This window comes from Corvus moneduloides, chromosome W (genome assembly GCF_009650955.1).
Source record: "Corvus moneduloides isolate bCorMon1 chromosome W, bCorMon1.pri, whole genome shotgun sequence".
In the NCBI taxonomy this organism is placed as follows: Eukaryota; Metazoa; Chordata; class Aves; order Passeriformes; family Corvidae; genus Corvus; species Corvus moneduloides.
The window spans coordinates 9,543,137-9,556,738 of NC_045510.1; the positions used below are offsets into that span (position 1 = coordinate 9,543,137).

The window sequence follows — 13,602 nt, forward strand, 5'->3', positions numbered from 1 at the left end:
CTAGTGGAGTCACTCAGGCAGCAGGTGAAGGAGCTGCAGGAGGAAGTCAGCAGGTTATTCTGTATTAAGAAGGGGGAACAAGAAACAGTATATTTGAGACTTTGCGAGAAGAAATACTAGGGCCCCATCCAAGAACATCCAAGAACTACCAGACAAAGATCTTCAAAAGCAAACAAATAGCATCTTGGAGAAAGAGGCACCATGGTGTCTGGTGACCCGTGGGAACAGGATATCATCCCCACCCATTTCTTTGTATGTAGTGTCAGGAAAATCCGCAAATGCCAGAGGTTTATGTCCAAAAAGGAGACAGAGGAGTTCTTGAACTTTATTTGAATAAAGGGAGAGAGTCCACTGGGGCACATGCCCGCAGGGTTTTCTCTCTCAGGGTTTCAGAGGGTGCGGCCTCCTTTTATTCTAAACTCCCGGCCGCATGTTGCCCTCTTCCTTTCCCCATTGACTGAGGTACTAGGAAGGTACAGCCTTCCTGAACCGCCTACCACATATTCCCCCCTTGAACCTACTGGTTTACCCCAAAGTTCAGAAGTTCAGGCTTGTGTAGACCCTTGTCTGTTTCAGGAACCAAGCTGTCTGGGCTCTGTAACAACCTGCTGCCCAAAGTCAGTAGAGACATTAAGACCCATTTCAAAGACATTAACACCCATACCTTCACCCATCAAATTATTTGTAAAGACATTAGCACACATCTTTCCTCTCAGTACCAACCAGCAACAGATATGAAATCTGGACAGCAGAGGAAACCAATGAGCAAGATTCACAGAGAGAAACTGCAACAGCAACACTTAGTAAAAGATGCAAAAGGAAGCAGCAAGTGCCAGTAGTGGGTGACTGCTGAGAGGCATGGAGGCACACCCATCAGCTGGCCTGATATACAGTCAAGGAAAGTTTGCTGCATGCCAAGAGCCACGAACCAGGATGTGAGGAATGTTCCCCAATCCTCTCCAAAGGCAAGAACCCTAAGTCCAGCCACCTCAAGTGCTCACCAATGCAAGTCCAGACACCTTAAGTCCATGTATACGAATGCAAGTAGTCTGGGCAACAAACAGGAGGAACAAGAGCTCTGTGCCCAGTCTGAGAGTTATGATGTCATAGAAATTACAGAAACTTGGTGGGAAAACTCACATGACTGGAAGATCACAATGGATGGCTACAAGCTCTTTCAGAAAGAAGAGGAGGTAGAGTTGCACTTTATGTAAAAGATAAATTTGAATGTATGGAGGTGAATCATGGAGACCACAAAAGTTCAATCAAATGCCTTTGGATCAGGATTGGAGGGATTGTTACCAAGGGGATCTTATGGTAGGTATCCATTACCGACCTCACAATCAGGGTGATGAGGCTGACAAAACCTTACTTTGGCCACTCAAGGAATTCTCAGGCCAACAGGACCTGGTCCTCATGGGTGGCTTCAATTACCCAGCCATCTGTTGGGGAAACAACACAGTGGGGCACAATTTGACCATCAGGTTCTCAGAATGCACTGAGTATTGCTTCCTGCCACAGATACTAGACATGCCAACTAGGAGCAGTTCATTGATGGATTTCCTGCTCTCAAACTGAGAAGACTTACTTGACAAGATAACTGCCAATGGTAGCCTTGGATACAGCGATCACAACATTGTGGAATTTAATATCCTGCCTAGCACACTGAAAACCAGTAGCAGGACAAAGACACTGGATTTTAGAAGAGCTATCTTCAATACTCTGAGAGCCCAGCTGTGAGGGATTCCATAGGAAGTATCCATGGAAGACAGTGGAGCCTGTGAGTGCTGGGAGTTGTTCAAGAACAGTTTCCTGGAATCACAAGAACAATCCATCCCCTACAAAGAAAAAGGAAGAAGGCAGAACAAGATGCCCCCCTGGCTTAACAATGAGCTTTTAGCTGTGCTTAAGGGCAAAAAAGAAGTGTACTAGCTATGGAAAGGCAGCTAAATAGCTATCGAGGACTTCAAGAACCTTGCTAGGACATGCAGAGATGCCATCATGTAAGCTAAGGCTCAGCTAGAACTGAAATTGACCAGAGATGTCAAGAACATCAAGAAAGGGTTCTTCAAGTATGTGAGCAGTAAGCAGAAGTACAGGGAAGACAATGGCCCATTGCTAAACAGGGCAGGCAAACTAGTCACTAATAATGCTGACAAGACAGAGGTTCTCAATGTTTTCTTTGACTCTGTCTTTACTGGTGTAGCTGAACCCCAGATCACAGGATCAAGTATCTACAACAACACGTGTGTCAAATCCACGAGTAGTGGAGGAAGGGTTGGTCTGCGACCTCTTGCAAGGGCTCAACCCACATAAATCTGTGGGCCTAGGTGGAATCCATCTCAGGGTTATAGGAGTGGGTGACATATTTGCAAGGTCACTGTCCAAAATCTTTGAAAAGTCGTGGAGATCAAGGGATGTCCTTGATGACTGGAAGAGGGCAAATGTCATACCCATCTACAAGAAGGGCCCAAAAGAGGACCCAGGAAACTACAGGCCCATTAGTCTTGCTTCAGTCCCTGGTGTAAGACCCCAAAAAACCTTGCTCGACGAGACACCTTAAAGGGCTTACAGTTGTTCATGTACTCTGAATTAGACGCACAGGAGAAATACCGACAAGATATTCTCAAGAGATCAAAACAACAAAAAACTTTACTGGCAACCTCAGAAAATCAGAAAACTTTGGCAAAATATTTAGAGCAGCATTCAATCAACATAAAACACTTCTCAAAGTATTAACTTAGCAAACTCCAAGCCCATTTGATTTTAAGTTACTCCAAATCCCAAGGAGAGGGAATTAGAAGAAGAAAGAGAAAGAAGAGATACAGAAAAGAACAAACATAGCTACCACTCTTGGTTCCAGCAGTGTTCAGCTGATAGAAATTCCAAGAGGAGGTAGGGTCAAGACATGCTTGCTTCATGTCTCAGGTTAAATACCCTTTGGCTTTCCTGGGCCCTTCCCCCAGGTTGGACTTCCAGTCATCTGGTCACTTAGGAGATCGGTTAGGGGCTCCAGAGGCAGGGTGTGGAGCATCGCCTCCGGTGTGCCAGTGATTGGCGGCCACTGGGGGGGCTGGGATACAGGCCCAGGGAGGTGGGGTGTATGGAGCAGGGCATTGCCTCACCAAAAGCAAGACCTGGCTTGCCCCTTCCCACACACACATGCACCTGAAATGTTCTGAGCAAGCAATCACAGAATCACAGAATCACGAGGTTGGAAGAGACCTCTAAAATCATCGAGTCCAACCCATGTCCTAACACCTCAACTAGACTATGGCACCAAGTGCCATGACCAGTCTTTTTTTAAACACATCCAGAGATGGTGACTCTACCACCTCCCTGGGTAGACCATTCCAGCACTTTATTATTCTTTCTGTGAAAAACTTTTTCCTAATATCCAACCTATACCTTCCTTGATGCAGCTTGAGACAGCGTCCTCTTGTTCTGTCAGTTGCTGCCTGGTGGAAGAGACCAACCCCCACCTGTCTACAACCTCCTTTCAGGAAGTTGTAGAGAGCGATAAGGTCACCTCTGAGTCTCCTTTTCTCTAGGCTAAACAACCCTAGTTCCCTCAATCGTTCCTCATAGGGCCTGTGTTCCAAGCCCCTCACCAACCTTGTTGTCCTCCTCTGGACACACTCAAGCATCTCAACGTCCTTCCTAAACTGAGGGGCCCAGAACTGGACACAGTACTCAAGATGTGGCCTCACCAGTGCTGAGTACAGGGGAAGAATGACCTCCCTGCTCCTGCTGGCCACACAATTCCTAATACAGGCCAGGATGCCATTGGCCTTCTTGGCCACCAAGGCACACTGCTGGCTCATATTCAGTCGGCTGTCTACCAGCACCCCCAGGTCCCTTTCCTCCCGGACACTGTCCAGCCACACTGTCCCCAGCTTGTAATGTTGTTGGGGATTTTTGTGGCCAAAATGCAGAACTCGGCACTTAGACTTATTGAACTTCATCCTGTTGGACTCTGCCCATCCATCCAATCGATCCAAGTCTCTCTGTGGAGCCCTCCTTCCTTCCAATAGATCGACACAAGCTCCCAGCTTAGTGTCATCTGCAAATTTACTAATGAAAGACTCAATACCCTCATCCATGTCATCAATAAAAATATTGAACAGAACTGGTCCCATTACAGATCTCTGAGGGACACCACTAGTGACTGGCTGCCAGCTGGATGCAGCACCATTCACCATCACTCTCAGGGCCCGACCATCCAGCCAGTTCCTGACCCAGCAAAGAGTGCTCCTGTCCAAGCCATGGGCTACCAGATTTTCCAGGGGTATGCTATGGGAGACAGTGTCAAAGGCCTTGCTGAAGTCCAAATAGACAACATCCACAGCCTTTCCCGCATCTACCAGGCGGGTCACCTGGTCATAAAAGGAGATCAGGTTGGTCAGGCATGACCTACCCTTCGTAAACCCATGCTGGCTGGGTCTGATGCCCTGGCCATCCTGTAAGTGCTGCATGATAGCACTCAGTATAAATCCTTCCAGTCTCTCACACCTGGGAAAGTAATGGAATGAGTCCTCCTAGAAACTATCATAAACCAAATGAAGTAGGTGATTGGAAAAAGCCAGCACAGATTTGCCAAGGGCAGATCTTACCAGACTAACCTGATCACCCTCTACAGCAAAATAACATCTTTTATTGACATGGGTAGAACAGTGGATGCTGTTTACCTAGACTTCAGCAAAGCATTCAACACTGTTACCCACAGCCTTCTCCTGGACAAGCTGGCAAGCCACAGGTTGGATGGGTGGTCTGCAAGGTGGGTAGGAAATTGGCTAACAGATTGCACTTAGAGGGTGGTAGTCAATGTTTTTTACTCAGGCTGGCAGCCTGTCACAGGTAGGGTTCCCCAGGAATTGTTACTAGACCCTAGTCTGCTCAACATTGTGGTGGGTTGACCTTGGCTGGCTGCTAGGTGCCCACCAAGCTGTTCTATCCCTCCCCTCCTCACTAAGACGGGGAAAAAATAAGATGAAAAACTCATGGGTCAAAATAAAGGCAGTTCAATAAAGAAAGAAAAGACATGCACAGAAGCAAAGGAAAACAAAAAAAAACCCAGCTTGGGTAATTTTGGTCAGTTGTAAGTATTTATAAGAGGGGATTTCAGGAATGAGAAACATATACAATGAGATGGTTAGAAGATATGTAAATGTATCAAATTATGTGAGCTGACCCAAACTGACCGAAGGGATATTCCATATCATATGACATTGTGTTCAGCAATAAAAGCTGAGAGAAAGAAGGAGGAGTAGGGGGCAGTTTTTATTAAGGCATTTCTCTTCCTAAGCATCTGCTACTCACACTTAGGCCCTACTTCCCAGTAAGTGGCTGGATACTGGCTGCTGATGGGAAGTAGAGAATAAAATATTTATAAGAACTGGCTATTACTTGGGCCTCATCTGTCAAGATGGTTGCTCAGGACAGGAGAAGCAAAGTGTTCTATTTTTGGGCACCAACACCAGCTTGGTTTGGGTCATCGCTGCACTCACCAGGTTCCTTGCAAAGATTACTTTTTGTTGGTTCAGGTAGTTCCTGCTATATTACTTCCTACAGCATACAGTTTCATCACAGATTATTTTCCCCAAGTTAAAATCTCCTTGTGGTACACACTGGATCTCCCCATTCTTTCACATTACACACCAAGTACACCCTGGTCCTTGAGCAAAGACAATCCCACAAATGGGTTTGTCTTTTCCTAAAGGAGGAGCAACCCACACTGCCTTCCCCTAAACATTTCCTTATGTGCATGCACTACAGGGACTTTATCTCCATAGTATGTAGGGGATTCTGTTTGGGCAGGGCCAGGCTAGTTAGCAAATTCTCCGGTGTTAACCAACCAAGTTCTTCTTAGCTTCTGCTGAATTTATATCCCAGTGCTTTCATGCCCCATTTCCCAATGGTCTCAACATACCCTTTAACAGTCCATAATATCTCTCAGTCTTTCTAGAGGCTTGTGAGTGACAGGGGATGTGATGCACTTAATCAATGCCATGTTTCTTGGCCCAGGAGTTTATGAGGTTATTTTGGAAATTAATCTCGTTGTCTGACTCAACTATATTTGGGATATCATGTGTGCCGGTTTGGCCAAATTTAGGAATGTCACCCCAAGACATCATGTCACCACAAAATTTGCTTTTAAAGGTCCAGGATGATGTTTTGGGCAGTGGCATGGTTTATAGGGTATGTTTTCAGCCACAGGAGGTACTTCCACCATGGTGAGTATGTAGCTCTTGCCTTGGCATGTTCATGGCAGTGGCCCAATGTAGTCAATTTGCCAGGCCTCACCATATAGGAAACCCAGCCACTGCCCTCTATTCCAGGGAGACTTTACTCATGTGGCTCACTTGATTGCAGTACATTTCACATTCATGAGCCTTCATGATCAGCTCCACCCTTTGATCACAAGCCCATCCATATGTTGCATCTCCTTAGATGCCCTGATGTTTTGTGGGCCCATGTCCTGGGGATACTATATGATACTGTATTCCCTATCATCTGCCCTATGCCAGACATGAACCCTGTGCCTTTCTGTACCTTTAAGAGACAGGGCGGAGAGCTGGTGGAATTCTTTCAGCTCTGTGTTCAAAACACAGATAAGTTCGATGGCTTCTCCTGTCTGGCTGCTCTGCTTTTGCAGCAGGAGAGAGAGTTAAATTCCTTTTGCTTTTTAGCTAGTTTCTTGTTCATTAGCTAAAGTACGGAGTCCTGGGACTTTGGCTTCTTCTTCTTCTTCTCTTCTGGAACTGTTCAACAACACCAGAACATTGGCGGGGAGACCTTACACCTCAGCCCAGAGGGGCCCACACCGAACCCCAGCTCTGGAGAGGAGAAAGCCACACCCACAAAGGACTCTGAAATCTACCCAGGTTCTCTCCACAGCGAGAGGTTTTATTATTTAGCATTATTCTTTTCCTATGCCTGAGTGCATTGTGTTTGTTAAATAGTTTTTTTTCTTTCACTTTCCTCCGAGGAAAATTCTTTCCGAACCTGGTGGGGGAGGGAATGACTGTAACCTGCCTTCTATCAGAGGACTTTCATTTCAGATGTTCCTCCGAATTTGTCTCAAACCAAGACAGCCCATCAGGCTACAAATAGCTCACCCATGTGCTCCCAGTCCAGGTCTGTTGCAGTGGGGTGTCCTGCAACATGCATTAGACAGCGAGGCCCGTGGAAAGAAATAGGGACCGATTCTTTATAGATGTTTCAGAGATCTTTATTCTCCAGCCACATGGCCGGGCTCCTGCCGAAGAACTGAGCAATCATGGGACAAGCAGGGTCCTCCCTGCACAGGGGAACACAAAACAACCAATGGGGAACAAGATTGACCAGGGAGTAGGGAAACCCCGTAGGCCATGCCTCTACTCCAGGGTCCCCTCCCCCCGGACCCCACACCAGGGGGGAGGAACCCCAACACAAATCCAACTGAGCCACTTCAATTTTGGCAGCCTGTTTGTTGTTTTGATGTTCTTCAGTGGCTCAGCTTTTGGGCATGTGAGCATCTACACGATGTACCTTTAGAGTCATGTTTTCTACCTGTGCAGCAATGTCCTGCCACAATGCAGCAGCCCAGATGGGTTTACCCCTGTGCTGCCAATTGGTCTTCCATTGCTGCATCCACCTTTGTAGGGCATTAGCCACCATCCAGGAGTCAGTGTAGAGATGGAGTACAGGCCACTTTTCTCATTCAGCAATCTCTAGGGCTAGTTAGATGGCTTTCACTTCTGCTAACCACACTGATCACCTTCTTCTTCAGTGTCTTCAGTGACTTGTCATGCAGGACTCCACACAGCAGCTTTCCACTTCTGATGGTTTCCTTCAACACAACAGGATCCATTAGTAAGCAGAGTATAGCATCTTTCATCTTCTGATAACTCATTGTCTGGTGGTGCCTCTTGGGCATGAGCCACGTCCTCAGGTAATGCTCAAAAATCTCTGCCTTCTGGCCAGTTTATGATCTCTTCCAGGATTCCTGGGGGTTGGGTTTTCCCAGTCAAGCTTGTTGTGTGATCAACACTACCCATTTACCCTCTTACTTAGTGTCAGTTGCATGTGTAGATGAGACATCTCCTTTGAACATATAGTGTAGCACAAGGAATTGTAGCACAGTTGTACCAACAAATTCTGAAGTGTCTTGAACTCCTTCATATGCTACTAGTATGTCCTTTTTTAGTTGGGGTGTAGCAGGCCTCAGATCCTCTATACCCCTGGCTCCAAAACTCTACAGGTCGACCTCAGGTTTCTCCTGGTGCTCTCTGACAGAGGCTCCAGGTGAGGCCATGCTCCCTATCTGGAGTGTAGACCACATATTGCATAGCTGGTCCTGTATGGACAGGCCCAAGAGCTACTGTACAACCTATGTCCTGTTTGATCTGTTCAAAGGCCTGCTGTTGCTCAGGGCCCCAGACAAAATGTTTCTTTCAGGTCACTTGCTCAAGAGGGCTCACAGGCTGATTATAACCCAGATATACATTCTTCAGAATCACGCAAAGGCCTAAGAAAGCTTGTGTTTCTTTCCTGTTAGCTGGTAGGGATGATGCCTTAGGTTTTAACTTTCATATTTTTCAAATCCTGTACTGCTTAGTGTGTAACTCTGAAGTTTCTTGTAGCCTGTTAACTTCTGCTCTCTCATGTTAGGTAGACATAACAAAGCCTCTACGGGCCTGCTCTCCAAGGACACTCAGACCGTCCTAGGCCCAAAAGTATAAAGCAAAAGCTTTTGAAGGGGGGGCAAGCTTGGGGAAATTACATCATTAACTGAAGCTTTAATTAGAGAATTTATGCTGATATGCAAATGAACCAAACTTATAAAAATGTGAAGAACTCATGACCTGCCATCCATCTTGGTGTCCATCTTGGCAGTAGCCTCTGGCTCCCCAGGGTGTACCTTTGAAGGCCTTTCAAATAAATACCTACCTTTATTCCCTTATTTTTGTCTAGTCTCTGTTTTTAGGTGGCCTCTCAAGGCATCAGGGACATAGCTGTTTTCTTATTGAACATATCCCTTGAGTTTGTGACAATGCATCTTGCTATTTTCACTGTGTTGCCCCACACAATGATGTCATCAATGTATTGCAGGTGATCAGGGGCTTCACCCTGCTCTGGTGTAGTCTGGATCAGTCTGTGACAAATGGTAGGGCTGTGCCTCCACCCCTGGGGCACTTGATTCCAGGTGTACTGGACACTCCTCCATGTGAAAGCAAACTGTGGCCTGCATTCTGCTGCCAAAAGGATCGAGAAAAATGTATTGACAGTATCAGTTGTGGCATACCACTTGGCTGCCTTCAATTCCAACTCCTATTGGTGCTCTAGCATGTCCCAAATGGCAGCACTCAAAGGTGATATGACTATGATCAGGCCACGATAGCCCACCGTTAACCTCCACCCTCTGTCAGACTTTTGTGCTGATGATATGGGACTATTAAATGGTGAGTGAGTCATGCTGATCATTGCTTTGCTCTCCAGTTGGCAAATCAGGTCATGGATGGGAACCAGGGAGTCTTGGATGATGTGATATTGCCTTTGCTGCACTGTCATAGTAGCAATTGGCATCAGCTGTTCTTCCATGCACAGCAAGCCCACAACAGAAGGATCTTCCAAGGCCAGGCAAGATAGCAGTTTGATTTTCTCTCTATTCATGGTAGCTATGCCAAAATCCCACTGGTACCCTTTTGGGTCCCTGAAGTACCCTCTCCTGAGGTAGTCAATGCCAAGGACACACTGGGACACTGGGCCAGTCGCAGTGGGGTGCTTTTGCCATTTGTCCCCTGTTAAGCTCACCTCAGCCACCTATATAGACAATTGTTGGCATCCTTCTGTCAGTCCAGTAATCCAGATGGGTTCTGTGCCCCTGTACCCTGATGGCACTAGTATACACTATGCAACAGTATCTATCAAAGCCTTATACTTCTGTGAGTCTGATGTGCCAGGCATTGAATCATACAGTCCAGTATATCCAGTCATCTCTTTCTTCCCCTTGGCTGAAGGCAGGGACCCTCTATTCCTGTTCCTGATCAGAGTATTCACTGTCTGATCCTTGCAGGGCCAGATCAGAGGTCCCTTTGCCAGAATCAAGGGAGGTGATGTCAGTCCTTTATGTCTGGGACATCGCTGATTGCCTTCTTGGGTCTCAACATCAACTACACTGAGAGCCTTCTTGGGTGTCCCCTTCTTAGCAGGGATCAGCCCCTTCCTCCTGCTCCCTTACTAATTGATGATATGGACCAGTTGACCTCCTTGTCCAGTTTGTGTTTTCGCTACCAGAGCAATTACTGTAGTTGGTACTTGGGTACCTTGTGTCAGCTATCATGTTCTTAGATGTCGTTTGTATGCCAGTCTCAATCATGGTACTCTTAGAAGTGGTTTGGGTTCCTGTCTTAACCACAGTTCTCTGATAGTACAGAATTGTGGCTTGAGAGGAACAGGCCAAGACACAGTACAGGGCTAGAAGCTGCTGGTCTTCATTGAGATAGCCAAGGTACCCTTCTATCAAGTGGCATGTCAATTCATCAGGATTACTTGATGTTCAGGTGTAAAGTCCTAGGCTATGGGAGATGTTAACTACCCTAGGCACCTGCTCAAATCCTTCCAGTATTGCCTCATCCAAAAGTGATCTCTTATGCCAAGACAACACCAGATTCTACAAGCCCAAGAATAAGCCAACCATGTTAATTAGTAGCATTAAGCAGCTCACATAAGGGTGAACAAGGACCTTGGGAGCCTGCACAATAAAACCACATGCATCCATCCGGGATAGGGAGTATTCCCTTATTCTCTTCACAAGATAGATACCCCAGCACGGTAAAGGCATCAATACCAGGGCAAAGTGCATAGCTACTGTTTCTATTAACATGTTCCCAGCCTCAGAAAAATAAAGAGATAAGTAGTGCAGCCAGCAAACTCCATAATCTGCATAGAAGCTTGCCACTTAGTAACTACTATAGCTATAGCATGCTCAATTCAAAACTGCTGTTGTCTTATACCCCACACTGGGTGCCACAAAAGACTGTGGTGGGTTGACCTTGTCTGGGTACTGTCGCTGTTATCCCCTGAGAACGGCGAAATCACAACACAAGTCCAAGTTAAAAGATATGGCCGAAGCAACCTCGTTTAATCACCCATACCTTTTATAGCATGGTTCGCCAAAGAGAAATTACATGATTGGCCTATTGACCCACCACCTCTCAAAGTGATAGGCTGAGCAGTAAAACACCCTTTTCCAAATATTATTCTCACAAGACTGAAAACAATTCTACTGTTCTCACAACAACTTGCAAGTGCAGAAATGGTTTACATTCTTACAAACTGTTGTCCATCCAGTTCGCATGAGAATGAAAGCTTTCACAGAGAAGCTGTGAGAAGCTGGATTTCTCTAACTGCTCTCTTATGAGAAAGAAAAGTTTCACAGGAAAATTCCTCTGCTCCTGCCTTTTAGCATCCACAGGGTACCAGGTGCCCAACTAGTTGCTCTCTCACTTCCCCCCTCAGCAAGACGGGGAGAAAATAAGATTAAGAACTCATGCATAAAGATAAAGGAGGTTCAGTAATGAAAAGGCCATGCACTGAAGCAAAGGAAAACACAAAACAATTATTTTCTACTTCCCATCAGCAGGAGGTGTCCAGCCACCTACTGGGAAGTAGGGTCTCAGTAAACATAGCACATTTTTAGGAAGAGAAATGCCTTAAAAACAAATGCCCCCCTGCTCCTCCTCTTTTCTCTCAGCTTTTATTTCTGAGCACAATGTCATATGGTATGGAATATCATAAATTCATCGAATCATAGAATGGCATGAGTGGGAAGATCATCTAGTTCCAAAGTCCCTGCTGTGGACAGGGATGCCTTCCACTAGATCAGGTTGGTCAGAGCTCCATCCAACCTGGCCTTGAACACTTCCAGGGATGGGGCAGCCACAATTCCTCTGGGTAACCTGTTCCAGTGCCTCACCACCCTCACAGTAAAGAATTTCTTCCTAAATATCTATTCTAAACCTACTCTCTTTCAGTTTGATGCCATTGCCTCTTTACCTGTCACTACATGGTCCTGTAAATAGTCTATCTCCATCTTTCTTGCAGGCTCTCTTCAGGTACTGCAAGGCCACAATTAGGTCACCCCAAAGCCTCCTCTTCTCCAGGCTGAACAAACCCATTTCTCTCAGCCTTTCCTCATAGGAGAGGTGCTCCATCCATCTAATCATGGTGGCCTCCTCTGGACTCACTCCAACAGGTTGATGTCCTTCCTGTGCTAGGTGTTGGGTGGAGTCGCGGGAGACAAGCACTCACGGCATTGTGGTCAGCAAGTCTCGTTTATTGTAATAATCTACACATACTTATAGCACTACTAATTAGCTCATACATATTGCAAAAGCTGAGCTCCTTATTGGTGGGAGCTATTCTATGAGATCTGCAAACATAGGGGTCTTATTTTCCTCTTCCATATGGTTTCTTTCTGCTTACTTATCTGGACTCACATCCTGCTATCCGCACAACCTCCCACTCAAGGATTCAGTGTCCTTGCCAAGTCTGCATCTTTACTAAGCCTGCTGTGTCATCATGACCTTTGCTTTTTAGCCATTCTTCAGAAAGACTCTCAACACTTCCCCCGTTTTCTTTTTGCATGATCATAGTCATATTGACTGACTTCAAAATTAAATTTTTTACACATGACATTATACAGCTAAGCATAAGTAAACCAAGCAAAACAATTATTAGCAATAGCATTAAAGATTTGATCACACTTTTCATCCATCCTTCTAAGCCCATCCACTCTGTAAGTCCTTCTAATCCGAAAAATCCGGAGTCCTTTTTTATCTTTTGGGAGTGTTCGATCAAATTCTTAATTTCGGCGTGGATGGACTTAGAATGATCTTCAAGATCCATGCAGCACATTCCTTCAAAGTCTTCACAGCCATGGCCGTGGGCTAAGAGTAAAAAATCTATAGCTGCTCTATTCTGAAGCAGGGCGTGCTGGACTGAACTCAGGTCTTCTGCAAGTTCAGACAACACTCGGCTGGTACCGTTTGCTTGTTTAACTACCCAACATGTCAGTTTTTCTAAGTGACGATGGGCTCGTGCCGCAGCTGCACCAGGAACAAAAAGGGAGGTAAAAAGCACTTCTAATTTGCTCCATAACGTGAGGTCATCCTCACATTCAGATGTTATAGTTTCTGCTAAAGACCTCTTCCATCGTATTCGGTGTGTAGCATTAGGATGGTGCTGTGGAAGTGCAAGACTCAGTTGGCCAAAGGTACAGGGCCCGCCTATAGGCTTGGATGGGATACCTGACCAGGCACGATTCCCACAAATTAGGAAAAACCCTCTGGGTAACTTTCGAGGGAAAAACATTCCAGGGGCTGCAAGAGATCGATTTCTCACAGTAACGTTGCACCATTCTAAGTCCCACTGTGAAGCATTGCCAACAGGATTAATCAAGGTGGGGTTGGATGTATTCATTTGACAGCCACTAAGGCTGCCCTCTTGGCATAAATTACGTGAACTATTAATATAGATACAGGCTGTAGCGTTAAGGGAATCAACTAGTTCTATTTCTTGTGGCTCAGGGCCCACCGGGAGTCTATCATCCCAGATATC

At 45.9% G+C, this 13,602-nt stretch overlaps 1 protein-coding gene across 1 annotated transcript in view; it reads left to right on the forward strand.

Moving 5' to 3' along the window:
* The window catches only part of LOC116437367 (E3 ubiquitin-protein ligase UHRF2-like), a 268,869-nt gene that overhangs the window by 218,601 nt on the left and 36,666 nt on the right, over nt 1-13,602 (forward strand). The gene's annotated exons all lie outside the window — the stretch shown is intronic.